Here is a 14,562-nt window from a genome sequence, read left to right on the forward strand (position 1 = left end):
TGGAGTCAGGCAGCTCTGTCTCACCTCAGCCTCACTTCAGGCACCCCTAAGAACCCTACCCTGCACTGAGCTTGTTCTGTAAAAATTGCACATGAAGAGAGAAATTGTTCACATTATGCATTTATGCAGCAGCTGTAAACAGGCTCCCATTTTAACCACAAAATATATCCTTAATTAGACAGAAGGTTACTTTCCTTTTTTGTTTTTTTTTCTGTGTGAAAACAAATTCACTACCTGCAGCAAATTCAAAGCCAGCCACAGGATAGCCTTTGTTTGAACCATGCCATGACTGACTTGCCAATTATCTTTTTTCTGTGCTTTCTTGGAAAACATACATTTATTTTCCATACCTCCCCTTTGCACAAAGCAGCTGTGTACTTGAGGTTACGAGTTCCTAGTAATGGCTTTCTGAATCATAACTCACATTTGAAGGCTGTGCCCAGCCCGTGGCTCAGGAGTGGAAGGCAGGAGATGGGGGTAGTCTGCATGGCCTTGTTAACCTGTTGTGACTGCAAGAGATGGGAAGAGTTATTGAGCTCTTACCTTTGACCCAGGGCAGCTTGAGCAGAACTGACTTGTGCAGGCAGAGCAGAGGAGCCCTGCCTGCTCCCAGGCTGGGGAGACACACTACAAAGCTGAGCCTTGAGAAGAAGGACTTAACAAAAATAGGAACTCAATGTAGTTGAAAGAAATGGAACCTGAGTTTAATCGATGTCCAGAAAGGTCATTTCTGAAAGAATCTCCTGGGGTTTCCACACGTGGCAGATGATTGTAGTCCCAAGTCTTTTTCAAAACTTTAAGAATCTTGGATTATCTGAAGCTGGAGGAGGGAGATTTGTTCAAGTGCCAAGATTCACAGGTTAACAACTATGGCCTTTTGGGGAGGATGACAAAAAAAAAAAAAAAAAGAATTAAGACAGTGATAGTCCTTTTTTTCCCTGCTATGCTGCTATGCATGGGACAGGGAATCAAGGCATCCTCATGCTGTTCAAACACCCCAGACAGAAGCTCCACCTTTCCCTATAGGCAATTTTAAATATTGGAGAAGAATCAAACTTATTGCAAAGGTTTAGAGGAAGAGGAGAAAGGTGGGAATCCATTCCTAAACGTTTGCAGTGCTGGAGACATTAACAACTGAGACATGGTAGATAAATGTGAGTAAAATGCACCAAGTAACATGTGGAGTAGAAAGCATTTACTATTACGTTTAAGTGCTTGCAGAATGTCTCTTTGTTGTTCTATTTACAAGGAGCACTTTGCATAGAGAACATCAATCTCTCACAGAGCCAGCACATTACTGTGATAGAAATAGTAAATTAGCAACAATACAGATCTGGTAGGGGGGCTGTCAGCAAAGAGACTTTACCTTTATCACATAAAACGGAGGAGAAAAACCAATTTTATGCCGTTATGTCTTTGTCAGCCCACATGACAAGGAGGCAGTTACCCCTGCTGCTCGATGCCTTTGACAGCCCTGTATAAAGGCACACAGAGCAGAGCCAGCTACCACAGGGGTTTGGGATGCTGAATGCTTTATTTCAAAGGGGAGCTGCATTCATCTCCCCTGGCTGGCACCCCTACCCCAAAACCTGGGCAAGGGGAAGGGCTGGAGGGCAGGAAAGCTCCAGAGGTCACATTGACACTACTTTGAGTCCAGGTAACAGAATCTCTTTGGAACCTTTTAAACCACTGGGACATGCTGTTGGATGTCTCCAAAGGCAGGTGTTAGAGCAGTAGCAGGTAGAAAATAAAGGAAGGTCATGTATCCTGGAATCATAGAATGCCCTGGGTTTGTAAAGGACCTAAAGGTTCATCCAGTTCCAACCCCCTGTCGTGGGCAGGGCCATCTTCCACTAGACCAGGTTGCTGAGAGCCACATCCAACCTGGCCTTGATAGACAGGCAAGTCAGATTTTTTTCCCCATATTTCAAGGGACAAAAATAAACTATTCCAATTTTCACTAGAAATGTGGCATGAGGTGAGGGTAACCCAGCTGAAGCTCAAGCCAGAGGTCAGGACACATCTAGGCTTGCCAGTCTGTGCCTTCAGCACATCTCCATATTTGCACTGCCACAAAATCTTGCCTCATCTCCAGACTGCACACAAATATTGATGTGTCAGTTTTGGGTGAGCTCCTGAGCTTCCAGATCTGACCTCACACTGCTGTCCCACATGGACTCATGATACATTGGTACCAGCCAACCTGGGTGCCAGTTTTGCTTTATTTTTCTGTCACTTAGGTTATGTATGTAGGTGTTTCTGGTAGTGTGCAATCTAAATTAATCTCATATTTAGTCTTTCTAAAATTGCCTCTAAGAGATAATTTTAAGTTTTAATAATGAAGTTTTAATCTTCTTGTGATGCAGGCTTCTTGTTTCACGTAGTACAGGGTTTTTTTCCTAATTATGTTTGAGTATTTTAGATACTTAACTAAGATGTAGGAGATCTTTTGCAGTTTCAATGTACTTCTGACAGGAGAAATTGTTACAGAGCCCGTTAAATGTGATAGATTGCTAAAGTTTGTCGAAAACCGCAGACACAATATATTGCATTCAAGTTATCCAGATGTTGCTAATTTTTCCATTTCTAAGGGGTTGCATTACTCCAGTTTATTTTACCAGAGGCTAGACAGTTAAAAAAGTCTTACACACAGGTTTGAAATCCAATCACAATACAAGAACAGAACTAAGTTTCTACTGTCTCACCAAGATTGCAGTTCATAGGTCACAAAGGGTTGCTAAGGAAGCAGAGTTCGAGCTTTGTGAATAAGACAAAATGAGAATTTTCAGCTTTCACTCCTCAGTTGTCTTGCTTGTCTGAAAAAAATGGGATTTCTGTTGTAATGAGCCTTAAAAAATAATTAACCATGCTCGGTTACTTTGAGTAGAGAGACAGTAATTAACTGTGCTTGCTCTTGGTTATTTGGAGTACAGGGACAAAAAACAGTGAGATGTGCTAATCCAGTACCTGTGCCTAAGAAACAGAACTGGGATGTATTCCATCTGTGGCCATAGCCAGGATTCAGTGCTCCAGTGAATCCAGGCAGTTAGAGAGGATGGGTGTAAGTGGTGCTCTTGTGCATTTGCTGATAGATGATGGCAAATTCACCCCTCAGCATGGAGTCCTCAGGCTGTGAACATTCCCTGGAGGTGGGCACCAAACCCAGGGATAGTGTGTGAACAGTACCCTAAACCTGGGATAAAATAATCAACTGTTGGAAACTCCAGGGTGGGTTTTATGCATCCCAGTAATACAAAGACCCTACAAGACCCACCAGTTGAAATAAGTCCTACATCTTCTTTCTAAACCTTATTAGTACCATTAAATGGTAAGGAATAAACATATACTTTGTCCAGTTTGGCTGCTGAAACTGGGACACTTGGGACATGGATTGTTATATTTATGTATGATCTGTGTCCAAGTCCAGGGTATACCATTACCACTGCACTCATGAAATTTGTGACTTCTTTGAAGAATAATGTGGGTTTTGAAAATGAAATTTTCCTGCTGTATCTTCAAGGATATTCTCATCCTGAAATTTAAATTTTTATGCTTAAGACTCTGTGGTCATTGCTAATCAGAAGGAGATTAGAATGGAAAACCTGACTTTTTCAGTGAGAAAATGTACAATTGGACATGGTTTTGTTTTTCAAAGCATTCAGAGGTTTTTTGTTTGTCACAGCATGAAAGAAAAAATATGAAGCTTAAAAGTAACTTCAAAATTCAGCACTGACCTTTAAAATTTAGCTCTATAAAAAATATTGGGTTTTTTTTACCTTTTCATAGATATAAAAATCCTCATAACAGCAAAGATTATGATGGCAACAACACAAAAAAAAATATTTAAAAGTCACTTTTTTTCTCCTTCTGGAAAAAAAGGATTCATTTTGAAGTCAGAACCTCTCCATGAAAAAACCTATCAATGAGTATTAAGAAAATTGTCCTACTTGACAGCAATAAAGCTGTCTCACAGCTCATTTGGGAAAGCTTTAATCTGAAGGTTTCTGACTCATTAGCATGCAGATTATTGACGTTATAGCCTTGTTATAGCTCACTGCAGGAGAATATCTGCTCCAGGATCCCTCTCTTGTCCACACATTAAGTTCTCTTCTGTTCTGTCCAGGTTCTTCCAACAGACCTTTTGTGCCCAAGTGCCCTCCAGCACCTCATTAACAGCACATCCTATACCTGTACCTATACCTATATCTATACCTGTTCTGTCTTCTCCCAAGGAGGACAGTGAGTGCAGTGAAGTGTCCTGTGATGGTGGGACTTACTTGACATATTTTACATATCTTAGAAAAAACCTTATAGAACCTTAGGTGTGGTGGAGGAAAAAACAGTGCAAACATTATATCGCGATTCACCAATAAAACCCCAATCTATGCTCTTTGGAATTGTGTAGAAAATTTCCACAGCTATTTTCATCTCTCTTTTTTTCTCTTTTTTTTTTTTTTTTTTTTCATTTTTCTCTGATGCTTAAAAGAAACTGTCCCAAAGTTTTGTCTCTTTTTTTTTAGTTGGTTGGGGTTTTTTAACACAGCTAAAACCTGTTGGAGAAAACATCTGGACTTCTTGTTCTTATTTGCTCACAGTGCTCCAAAGAAACCTTTGCAAGATAAAAGGCAGACTTCCTACCCAGAAGAATATGGATCACTGTGAAAAAGAAAGGTCATATAGCTAATTTTGTATGAGAAATGGAAAATCCTGTCTCTCTGTGTATAAAAGGCAATGTTTCCTTAGGATAATGATCTTTCCCTTGTCCCCAGAACACGGAAACAAAGAGGAGCCAGGATGTAGTCCTGCTCCATTCCCTGCTTTCCATGTCCTTCCTGGAGGACCACCAAGTGCTGGGGAAAAACGAACTCAGGACCATGGAGCAAGCCAAGGAGCAGCCTCTGAGGTCTGTTCACGTTTCCAGATTGTTCCAGAAATAAAACTTTTCCAGTTTTCTGCACCTTTTGTTTGGTGTCTGCCTTGCAGCTATGCCCAAATGACTGTGCTTACAAGGCATGCCTGAGCCTGCTGCATTTTTGTTTTTTAACTTTATCAATTTTCCTGATCTTTTCCTAACTACATTTTCTAGAGGCCTTTTTCTTTTCTTAAGAGAAGCTGTTTATTAACTTCCACAAAATGCATGCATAAAATCTGACAAAATTCCAGTTAAATACTGGGGATAATATATTTTCAAAGAGTTGGAAATAACAAGTATTTGAAGAAGCTGCATTCATTTTTCAAACTACCAGACACTACTGAGACAGAAATGCTCCCCTACTTAAAGATATCCTTCCCTCCTTAAACAAGACTGGGTGCCACAGAAGCATGGTGTGTCCTTAGCTCCTTGTTTGTTCTCCTGCAATGGAAGGTGCTTGAAGTCAGAGTAGGAGTTTACTGAAAGAAGTAAGTATTTGTATTTTAAATTCTCAGGAGGCAAAATATTAAAGGGAAAGAATATGCAGTCAGCAAAAGTCTTTTTTCAAAAGAAAAGATGAACAGGAGAAGATTAAGTAAGAGGGAAAGTACAAAGTCCTCAATCACATGGATTTGTTTTAGCACTCAGAACTAAATAGAAATACTGAAATATTTATGAAACATCCTTAAAAGATATTGAAAAGGACTCTATCATCATTGAAACATGAAGCCAGATTAATTCCTTCTGCATGCTCAAGAAGATCCTTTCTTCCCTGTCTCTTCAGCTTCCTCTCCTCCATCCTCCAGACAACACTGTATTTACAAAGGTCACTGTTACCTGCAGCTGCTGATAAATGGGCTTAAACAGCTCCAACTCTAACTCCAAAGTAAAACTCCTTGATTTAATTTCAAAAGTAATTCAAGCTCTGAAGAAATTCAGCTCATCCTTACAAGCACAGGTATCCTCTGTAAGAAAATCACATCTTCTTCTTGGGTATGAGTGAAATGGGTACAAAAATGAAGTAAACTGGCTCAAGGATGTCAGAGAAAACCAGGAGAAGTCCATGAAAGGCAGCCTGACAGCTGAAATGAAGGAATTTCATTTGAAATGAAGGAACAGTAAGGGCTGTCCCAAGGGTGCTCCTCCTGGGGTGTTGACCTGGCCGTATCTTGTAGCCTTCATCAATTCTCTGCACTCATCTCCTTCCTCTGCCTAATTAAATTAATTTCACAGGCCACAGAAAGCAGCCAGGCTGCGCCTACTTCAGTCTGTCTGCAGTAATCTTGTGTTCTAGGCACATCTAATCTGTAGCATTTTTTGCTGGGGGCATTTTTTTTTTTTTAAGATATGGGAGGAATCATTTGGTCAAATGAAACATTGCTAAGGCATGTACTGAGGTTTCAACCACCCTTTCTAGTCCTTCTTGTTGGTTTTGGTGGGGAGAAATGTCTATGTCTCACATGAGAATTGTCTCAGACTAATTCAGATGTCTAAAACTGGTCAGAGGAATTATTCCAAATATTGTGTGTTTCCCTTCCTGGCTTACTGAGGCAGGTCAGAGTGCCTGACTTCAGCAAACACCTCCACTGCAAAGGCTGAAATTTAGTTTGCACTGCCACAAGTAACCAAAACCATAAAAAACCCACAAAAGAACAAAAAAGATATGCAGAGGTTCAATAGAATATTAGGAGCACAATTATAATTTCAAGCACACTTAAGCATTTGGATTTGGATTTAAAACCAAGGGTTTCTGGTTCTTCATGAAACTTGGTGAGAAGCTATCAGTACTGACACAGGGAGCTGGGCCAGCCATAATGAGTTGCTCCCCCTCCAAAAAATCAGCACTCAGTCATCCACCAAAGGCAGGCTGGCTCAGCAAGAAATGATGGAGCACCACTTAAAAGCATATTTTTTCTCCAGTGAACAAACTTGATAGGATGATCTTTGTCCTTCCCCTCACATCACCATGACAGATACCCATTTTTGTTGGTACAATTAAAAATTGATTGAAAGCACCTCATCACTTTCTTCTTTATTTATAATAGAGTAGAATTATTTACCCAGACAGGTGTTTTTGTGATAGAGGTCATATCTCCAATCACTGGCTTTCCGTGGAATAAAAATAATTATCATTCATGACATGGTGTGTCACTAGGATCTCTCTCCTGCAGATTCCAAGGGATAAAACAGTTTTGTAGCTTTACACTCTGATCATCTCTGTCACTCTAAGTTATTCTCACTATGGTTTGTAGTTTTACTGTTTTAAAGAAATGGCACTGTGTGATAGTAAGTTGTGATACCCATGCATTTATTTTCCAAATGTTATCTCTCCCCTCCCTCAGTTTAAAGGGTTTATAAACTTGTTAAATAAATTTTTTGCAAACATTGTGCCATAATAAAACTTGTCATAAAACCTGTGGAGTGAAATACCTGCATAAAAGACCTATGAAAACAGAGAAGTATCTGGTTTGGGGACTGTTTTCCTCCCTTTTTTTAATCAAACCCCTAATTTGAGTTAAAATATTAATGGTTTAACACCGTCTGAATAAAGAATTGTTTCACCTCCTTAGGTAAATCTCAGGATGCAAAACAAAACTACACCTGTGAATATATTAATGCTTTAGCTATAATTGATTTGTACACGTGTGTATATATATATATATATGTATATATATATATATATATGTATGTATGTATGTATGTATATTCATATCAATATACAATTAGTATAACTCATCAGGAACATAAAATGGTTTATAATTTGAAAAATATTAATTTCTCAAAAATTCATGCCAAACTCTTGTACTGATTATACAGGTTACATTCATCTGACCTTCCAAAGAGCTCCTGGAGTCCAGAGGAGTCATTACCAAATTGCTGAATAACATTAAAAGTTGACTTCAGGTTCTCAGCACTCCAAATATCACAGCCTTGTGTACACTGAGCAAATCCACATTAGCAGCAACTTTTTTATGGATCACTGGATTGGAGTAAAACTGCTGCAAAGTTCATGCCCAGCTGCTTTTTTCTGTATCCATTTTCTCCCACTGAGAATATGGTTTTAGCTTTCCAGACAGGTCAGTTTTTTTCTGATGGTGAACAATATTTCTGAAAGTCTCTTATTGCTTCTCTATATTGGTTAAATGGGACAATAAACTTTAAAGAAAGAAAAAAAACAACAAAAAACAAGGAGTAGGCTGAGAGACTTCAGGTGTTTGGAATCCTTGAAGTACTTCTCTTTTCCCCAGTCTGTTTGCATATTTAAATGAGATTTGCATTACCTGCAGATAAGAATAACCATTCTAGAATGTAGGATATCAGCTCTCTGATAGCACAGCTGGGTGTCAGTGGCAATGTGATGGCTTCTTGGGTAATTTTGTAGTAGATCACTTCAGGATTTCTGATTTTTCAGAGAAACCAGTTTTGCAAAACAGGAGGAAGCATTAAAATTCAATTTTTGTGTCTCTCACTGTCTCCTATCCAACACACTTTCATTTGTTGTACAGTGCATGAAGCAGCATGCTATGAAAAGAAAAAATAAGGATATTTATTTGCCTAAAAGAACAAAATAGTGTTCTTCACACTAAAAGCAAGAGAACGTGGGTTCTGCTTCAGTTCCCTGTTCTGTGTAGGAGAAAGTTGTGTGATCACACCAGACTTTCAAGCCTAAAGATTTTTTGACTCCCTGTGGTTTGTTTCTGTGACCCAGGATGCTCCAACAGGTGCCAGCCTTAGGGCCTTGTCCAAAGCCCCTTTGATTCTTTCAGGTCCCAGTACAGTGACAGCTCCATGAGATCCAAGTGCTGATTGAGTCACTCTCTCCTGCTGTATCTCCAAGCCATGGGAAGGACATTTCTGAGGTGGTCCTATCTCCACAAATGGGGGATTTCACTCAGTTGCCATGAAATAAAAAATGTAAGGTAAGAAAGACAAGCACATCACTGATACAGAGTGAAATCCCATGATTTGGGTGGGATACCAGACACCTGGTTATTAGATGCAGCTATTCACTTTGCTGTTTGTGGAATTGATTTAAAGGCTGTCATGAAGAGCAACTGCTCATCCAGAAAGCTGAGGTAGTTATTAAATCTTTAGAAATTCAGCAGCAGAAGGAGAACACACAGAGGTTTGTGGCCAGAGGCTGCTTTGAGACGCACTGGTGCACTGTCATTTATGACAGTGCAGGAGCTGTGGAAGAATGGGAAGCAGAAGGTGAGCCTGAAGACTTCTGAAGAACTGACTCTGCTCCTGAGATGGAGTTACCTTATCTCTAATGTCAGCACGGTGTGGGGAAGGAAAGTGAGCAGGGAAGGAGAAGAAAGAGCACGAAGGAGTGAATATGGAAGGAATGCAAATAGATAAAGATTACAGAATCACAGAATGATGGAGGTCAGCTCCCCTTACTCCCACCTACTTTTTCACATCGAAGTACAAGGTGTTAAAAGAATGACTGTGTGGACTCAGGGAAAACTCGGGGCTTCACTGAGACAGAGAATGTGTTCCTCAGGCTGAACACAGAGCAAAGGTGGAGAGACTTATTGCGCAGGTCATGCTGTTATGTGCAGTCAGGGAGTGGAGCAGGCAGTTTCTGCTTTTCTGCTTTTTATTGTGTTTTGGAGAACAGCAGTGACAACTATATATTGAACTTCCTGCACTGCACCTCTCTCTTGGGCAAGTTTTCTGTGGATTTTCCCAGAGAGGGGCTAACACCTCCTCTGAAGGACAGCTCCCACCAGTATCTTCCTAACTCCATGCTGAAACATTATATTATCCAGAACTGGGGAGGGTGAAACGTTCACTGTTGAACCCACACCACTGCTCCCTGAATTATTCTGAATTCTCTAAAGAGCTTTCAGAGCCAAATATAAGCGGGGCTCAGTTCAGCTTAGGCAGTAAATCAGGTGAGGTTACAATTTGGGGAAGGGTGACAGCTGGCTCCAGGCTGACCCCACATGCTGCTTGTCTCAGGGATGAATTATTGAGCATCTGCTGTGGTGTGACATCCGTGAGGGGAAGGCACCCACGGCTTTATCCAGGGATTGTGCTCCACTCGTGCCTGCCAGGCCCCTCCAGGCCCCGCGGAGCACTCCGGCCTGCACAGCAAGCAGCAATCCCTCTGCCATTGCAAACAAGGCTTTCAATTGCCACTTCTCTTGACATTCTTAGCAGCCAGAACAGAGCTGGAGGTTTCTCAGTGATCCCTATCCAGGGCCTAATTGGAGGAGCTGATGGAGGATGCCAGATGAATGCCCTGGGTTGCTGCTATTCAACAACTTGAGGCCCTCCATAATAACTCACCAGGCTCAAGTCTGATTCTCTTCTGGAAATGTAGGAACAGAAAAGGAGGCTCAGTAGCTCTTCTGTTTGGCAGGCAGGCAGCACACTGTAGCTCTTAGGGAGCTTCCCACACCTTTCAACTTCAGGCTGAATTTTGTGATGCTTTTGTCAGTGTTTTCAAGGTGGAAAGAAAGGTTTCAGCTATTGCATTTAAAATTCAGATATGCATGTTCATGTAGCCTCGGGCCATAGACGGCAAAGAATCTGTAAAGTGGTGAATAGGAGATGGAATCTGTGCTCTCTGGTATAACAGCTCTGTTTTCTTCTTTTACTCTTTGTTTTTTATTTAACAAGGCATGAACATTGCCTCTCACTGCAACTGCACACTAGAGAGCGGGGCTGCAGAGCTTTGAAACATAAATGCCGTTTCTTCCTACCCTCCCTGGAGTTCTCATTGCTATTTATTTTCATTAGTAGAAATGAAAACAAATTAAGGCGTGCAACACTCAACAGAGTAGGACTGCAGCAAGCACAACTGCTGGCACCTGGAGCATTTTATGCCATTATGCTATTATAAATACCGTGTCCCCACATTTCAACAAAGCTCAGCTGACTCAGAAACGTCAGAGACTGGAAATCCCCTTTTTTCTCTGGTCATATTGTTGTATAAAAATTCTTGATCTCACAGCTCAGTTCTTGTTTTGCCCCCAAAAGCCAATTCCCCTCCCGGCCCTCCCCAGAGGTCCATTTCCTTGAATGATCAGGGTTCAGCTTCTCAGCTGGTTCAGCTGGTTTGCTGCATTTTTTTTAAAACCTTTGGGTTTGGTTACACTCATTACCAATACACCCAGCTGTATTTGAATAGTAATTCACATTATGAATTATGATAAGCGCTTTGTTTCCCTCCTTTGTGTAACCTTCAAACTTGCTGGTACAACTGTGTGCACATTCCTTAGCCTTGTTTTCCTACCAAGTTCAATTAGTCTTCCTGGCCAACTCAGCTCCATTTTTTCACTTATTTAAGAGGTTCTGAAAACACAGGACATACTTTCTTTGGTTACACAAAAGGCACCAATTTTCCACATGTCAGCCCAACTTTCACTGCTGTTTTCTTCCATTTGTGAGTCTTCCTAATTGTCTGGAGAAGAAACTTAAAGCCCAGCAACAGCAAAGCCAGGTGTTCTGGATCTCCACTGGCATCATGGCTTGAAGGCTACTGCTCCTGAACCATGTTGGCCACAGAAAAATTCATACCTGAGTTAGTGGAAAGAGAAAAAATCACAAAATTTCATTTCAGAAAATGAAAGTGAGCATTAAAATATGGGCCTACAAAAATACTGAGGTTATTGGTAAATCATCTTTCTTATTCTTCCTGTCAACTAAGATGGCAAAATGTGTAGATCGATCCCTGAGAAAAGGGAATAGAATGTAGGAGGTCAGGACAAAAATGGTCAATATATTTTCTTTCAAATTGTTTTACTTCCCCCCATCAACAAACAGAGCCTCCTTTCAAAATTAAGACCAGAAATATCTTGAAAACTTCCAGCAATCCAGAAAGAAAATTTGGTTTTAAAACTGAGACTACAAATATCAATTCTGTCATATCCTAACATTTCATAGAGTGAAAACCAAAAAACTATCTTTTGCAAATACCACTTAAAATAATGTTGAAAGTAATGCTTAAAATACTGTTCACTTTGAAAACAAGCAAAATAAATGACTGAAGTAACTCATTTTTTATTGCACTAAAAGGCTCCTCTGCCAAGACTTTCAGCTGGTGTAACCTCCAGCTTCTCTCAGCTGAAGTGCATTTTCTAGCCTGAAACTTAACCCTGTTGTGAAACATTTACCACAGAAGTTGGTTTCACTGGGGTGAAACACCTGTGGCAGTTCTGCAGGGCACAGAAGCAGGGTGGGACTGCAATCCCACTGTTACCCAGTGGTGGTGATGATGAATATTTTGCTGTCTAGTGGTGGGTCCCAGCCCCATGGAGCTCTGGCTGTGGCTGCCAGGTTGCTTAGGGAATTGAATGGGTTTGTTTCCCTCTGCAGAGGGGTCCCCTGGCATGGACCAGGTAATTTGCATCATTTTGCATCCTGTTAGCACAGGACCAAGCCTACAGCAGCACAGCAAATATTATCCTAGGTGCCTTCACTCCCAGTGTAACCTGCCAGCATCTACTGATGGACCAGGCACTTGTGAGAATCCCTCCTGCCCTGTGCCAAGCTCAGGCACAGATGGTTTTTTTGGAAGTAGAGGGAATTCTAAGGCAACATGTAGTTCTGCATCTTTCTCCTTGCCAGTTTTCATCCCTGGTTTTGTTTTCTGCAGAACTTCTTCCCAATGCCTTTTCTTGTTAATTAGGATGGCATCATGCCATGTAAAAGGTTTTGGCTATTACTAGAGCTCCTGAGACAGCTTTTGTAGAAAGTTAATACCATTTCCTGCACACCCTGGGAATGAACAGCCCTAAAATTGGATTGACTCTTCATACTCCTAAATTGATGAGGTCAGCATATTCTTCAAATCATTTCCCTGCTTGTAAAACACACATGGGATACCAGAGAGATTGAAGTTCAGTGCAGATGTGATTATGAGCTGATCTCACTCCTGCTCCCAGGCAGAAGGAAATCCCCACTCCTTGACCCATCTCTGCAAAGCAGTGAGCAGTTTTGGTGGTCTAAATTCAACAGTTCTTCTTTTGCACTCTATCTAAAATCTTGTTATTTTACTATTACTTTCTTCTGGAATTAAACACTGTGGCTCTGATAGGACATTGTGGCTTTCTCCAGCTTACTAAGGGGGCTCCCAGATGAACATTCATTAATTCTACATGCAGACTTCATAATAACAACCCAGGATTTAGACACAAAACTATTTCTGTTTCAGACTGGGACATTTATTGACAGAAAAAGAGAATGGAATATTGCCAAGTCTGCTTGCATCTTCTCAGGTGTCTATAAAATGTATATTTTGGTGGAAATCATTGAAGGTGAAGAGCCATTTGCCAAGTCTGTGACAAATATGTAATCTGGAGCAAAAGGAGTTGATTGTGTTCCCCTCTCCCCACACAGAATTTTACCATTTCTTCTATTTTGGAATACAATGATGTAGAAAGGAAGAGAAAAAAAGGCTACCACCTCAAGCAAAAAGCTTGAATTAATCATCCAGAAATATTTTGTAGATTTAAAATATTTCAGTCTAATTGAAAGTCAGCAGATATTCAAAAGACTTCTGAAAATAAGAAAAAAGAATGAAGCAAACATTTTGAAACAGAAAAGTTACAACATTCTGTATTGAAGAATTGAATCAAATTCCCTGATTTCTTCAAAGTTTTCTCATTACTGTTCCAAGCAATTTTCTCTGAACTGACAAATCTCCATGAAGAGTGTTAGTTTTGACAAACCAGTAATTTTTGAAAGAACCATTCAGCTGAGACATTTCTAACCCTGTGAGTGTAATCTTGGCCTGAAATCGTGCTTCTGATAAGAAGAGCCAATACTGGTGATCAGTGGCTGGGCTCTCAGATGGCAGATAACCAGTTTCCAGCCCCCTGGCAGCAGCATTGCTGCAGCTCCTCCCTCCCCACATGATGCTGGGAGGCTCCACTTCCCCCAGGCTCTGCTCTGCCTTTTGCTCTTTGAAGCTGCCTCTGCTCTTCCCAGGATGCTCCTAACAAAGGGGCACACACCAGCTGGGTTCCTTTGGTCTAACTCAACTCTGCTATTTTATCAGGTCCTGTCTTTTCCAGGTTAGCTCTTCCCCCCCTCCCCGTGATCCCTGGGCAATTGCAAATGGGTTGTAGCTGGTTTATGCACTCACTGCACAATTCCTAGTTTTTATTTTTCTTGGCCAGTGCTCACAGAAACACACGTTGTCTGACTTCAGAGCTGACCTTCTGACCTCTAATCATTCCAGAGATGTTTTAAGGATTCCTTAAGTCCCAGATTTAATAAAGTGTTGTGAAATGCATCAGTACTTCAGAAAGTCTTCCTAAAATTGGTGGCCACTTTGAAGAAGAGGTCACTGTGGCTGTGAATAGGCTCACACCCACACAGAGAGAGAAAAGGCTTTTTAAGAGAAGGATATTATCCAAGTGTTACAAATCTGTCTTCATCTTGATTATAAATGGATGGGAAAAAACTTATGACATCAGTCACAAAATGGACTTTTCTATGAGCATCCTCAAATTCACATTTTGTCTAAAAAGGGAATCTCATTTGTGTTATTCCTCAATAGCTTCATGAAGCCCCACCTACTAACACCTCACAGCAGCATTTTTGAAACAGTTCTGTGCAAGTGCCTGGGGGCAGATGGATTATTCCATGAAGGGATACAAAAGAAAATCCTAAAGTGATGGCTACCACATTTT

The 14,562-nt window shown here is 40.8% G+C and overlaps 1 long non-coding RNA gene across 1 annotated transcript; it reads right to left on the reverse strand.

The window, feature by feature from the left end:
• Positions 1-682: 682 nt before the first annotated feature.
• On the reverse strand, positions 683-10,202 carry LOC147653918 (uncharacterized). Its single transcript, XR_015284053.1, has 3 exons — positions 7,746-10,202; positions 2,706-2,816; positions 683-874 (listed from the first exon to the last, which is right to left on the reverse strand). It is a non-coding gene; the product is annotated as an uncharacterized LOC147653918 (long non-coding RNA).
• Between the last annotated feature and the right edge of the window lie 4,360 nt (positions 10,203-14,562).

The sequence above is a fragment of the Cyanistes caeruleus genome, chromosome 3 (assembly GCF_971803275.1).
Source record: "Cyanistes caeruleus chromosome 3, bCyaCae1.hap1.1, whole genome shotgun sequence".
Lineage (NCBI taxonomy): Eukaryota > Metazoa > Chordata > Aves > Passeriformes > Paridae > Cyanistes > Cyanistes caeruleus.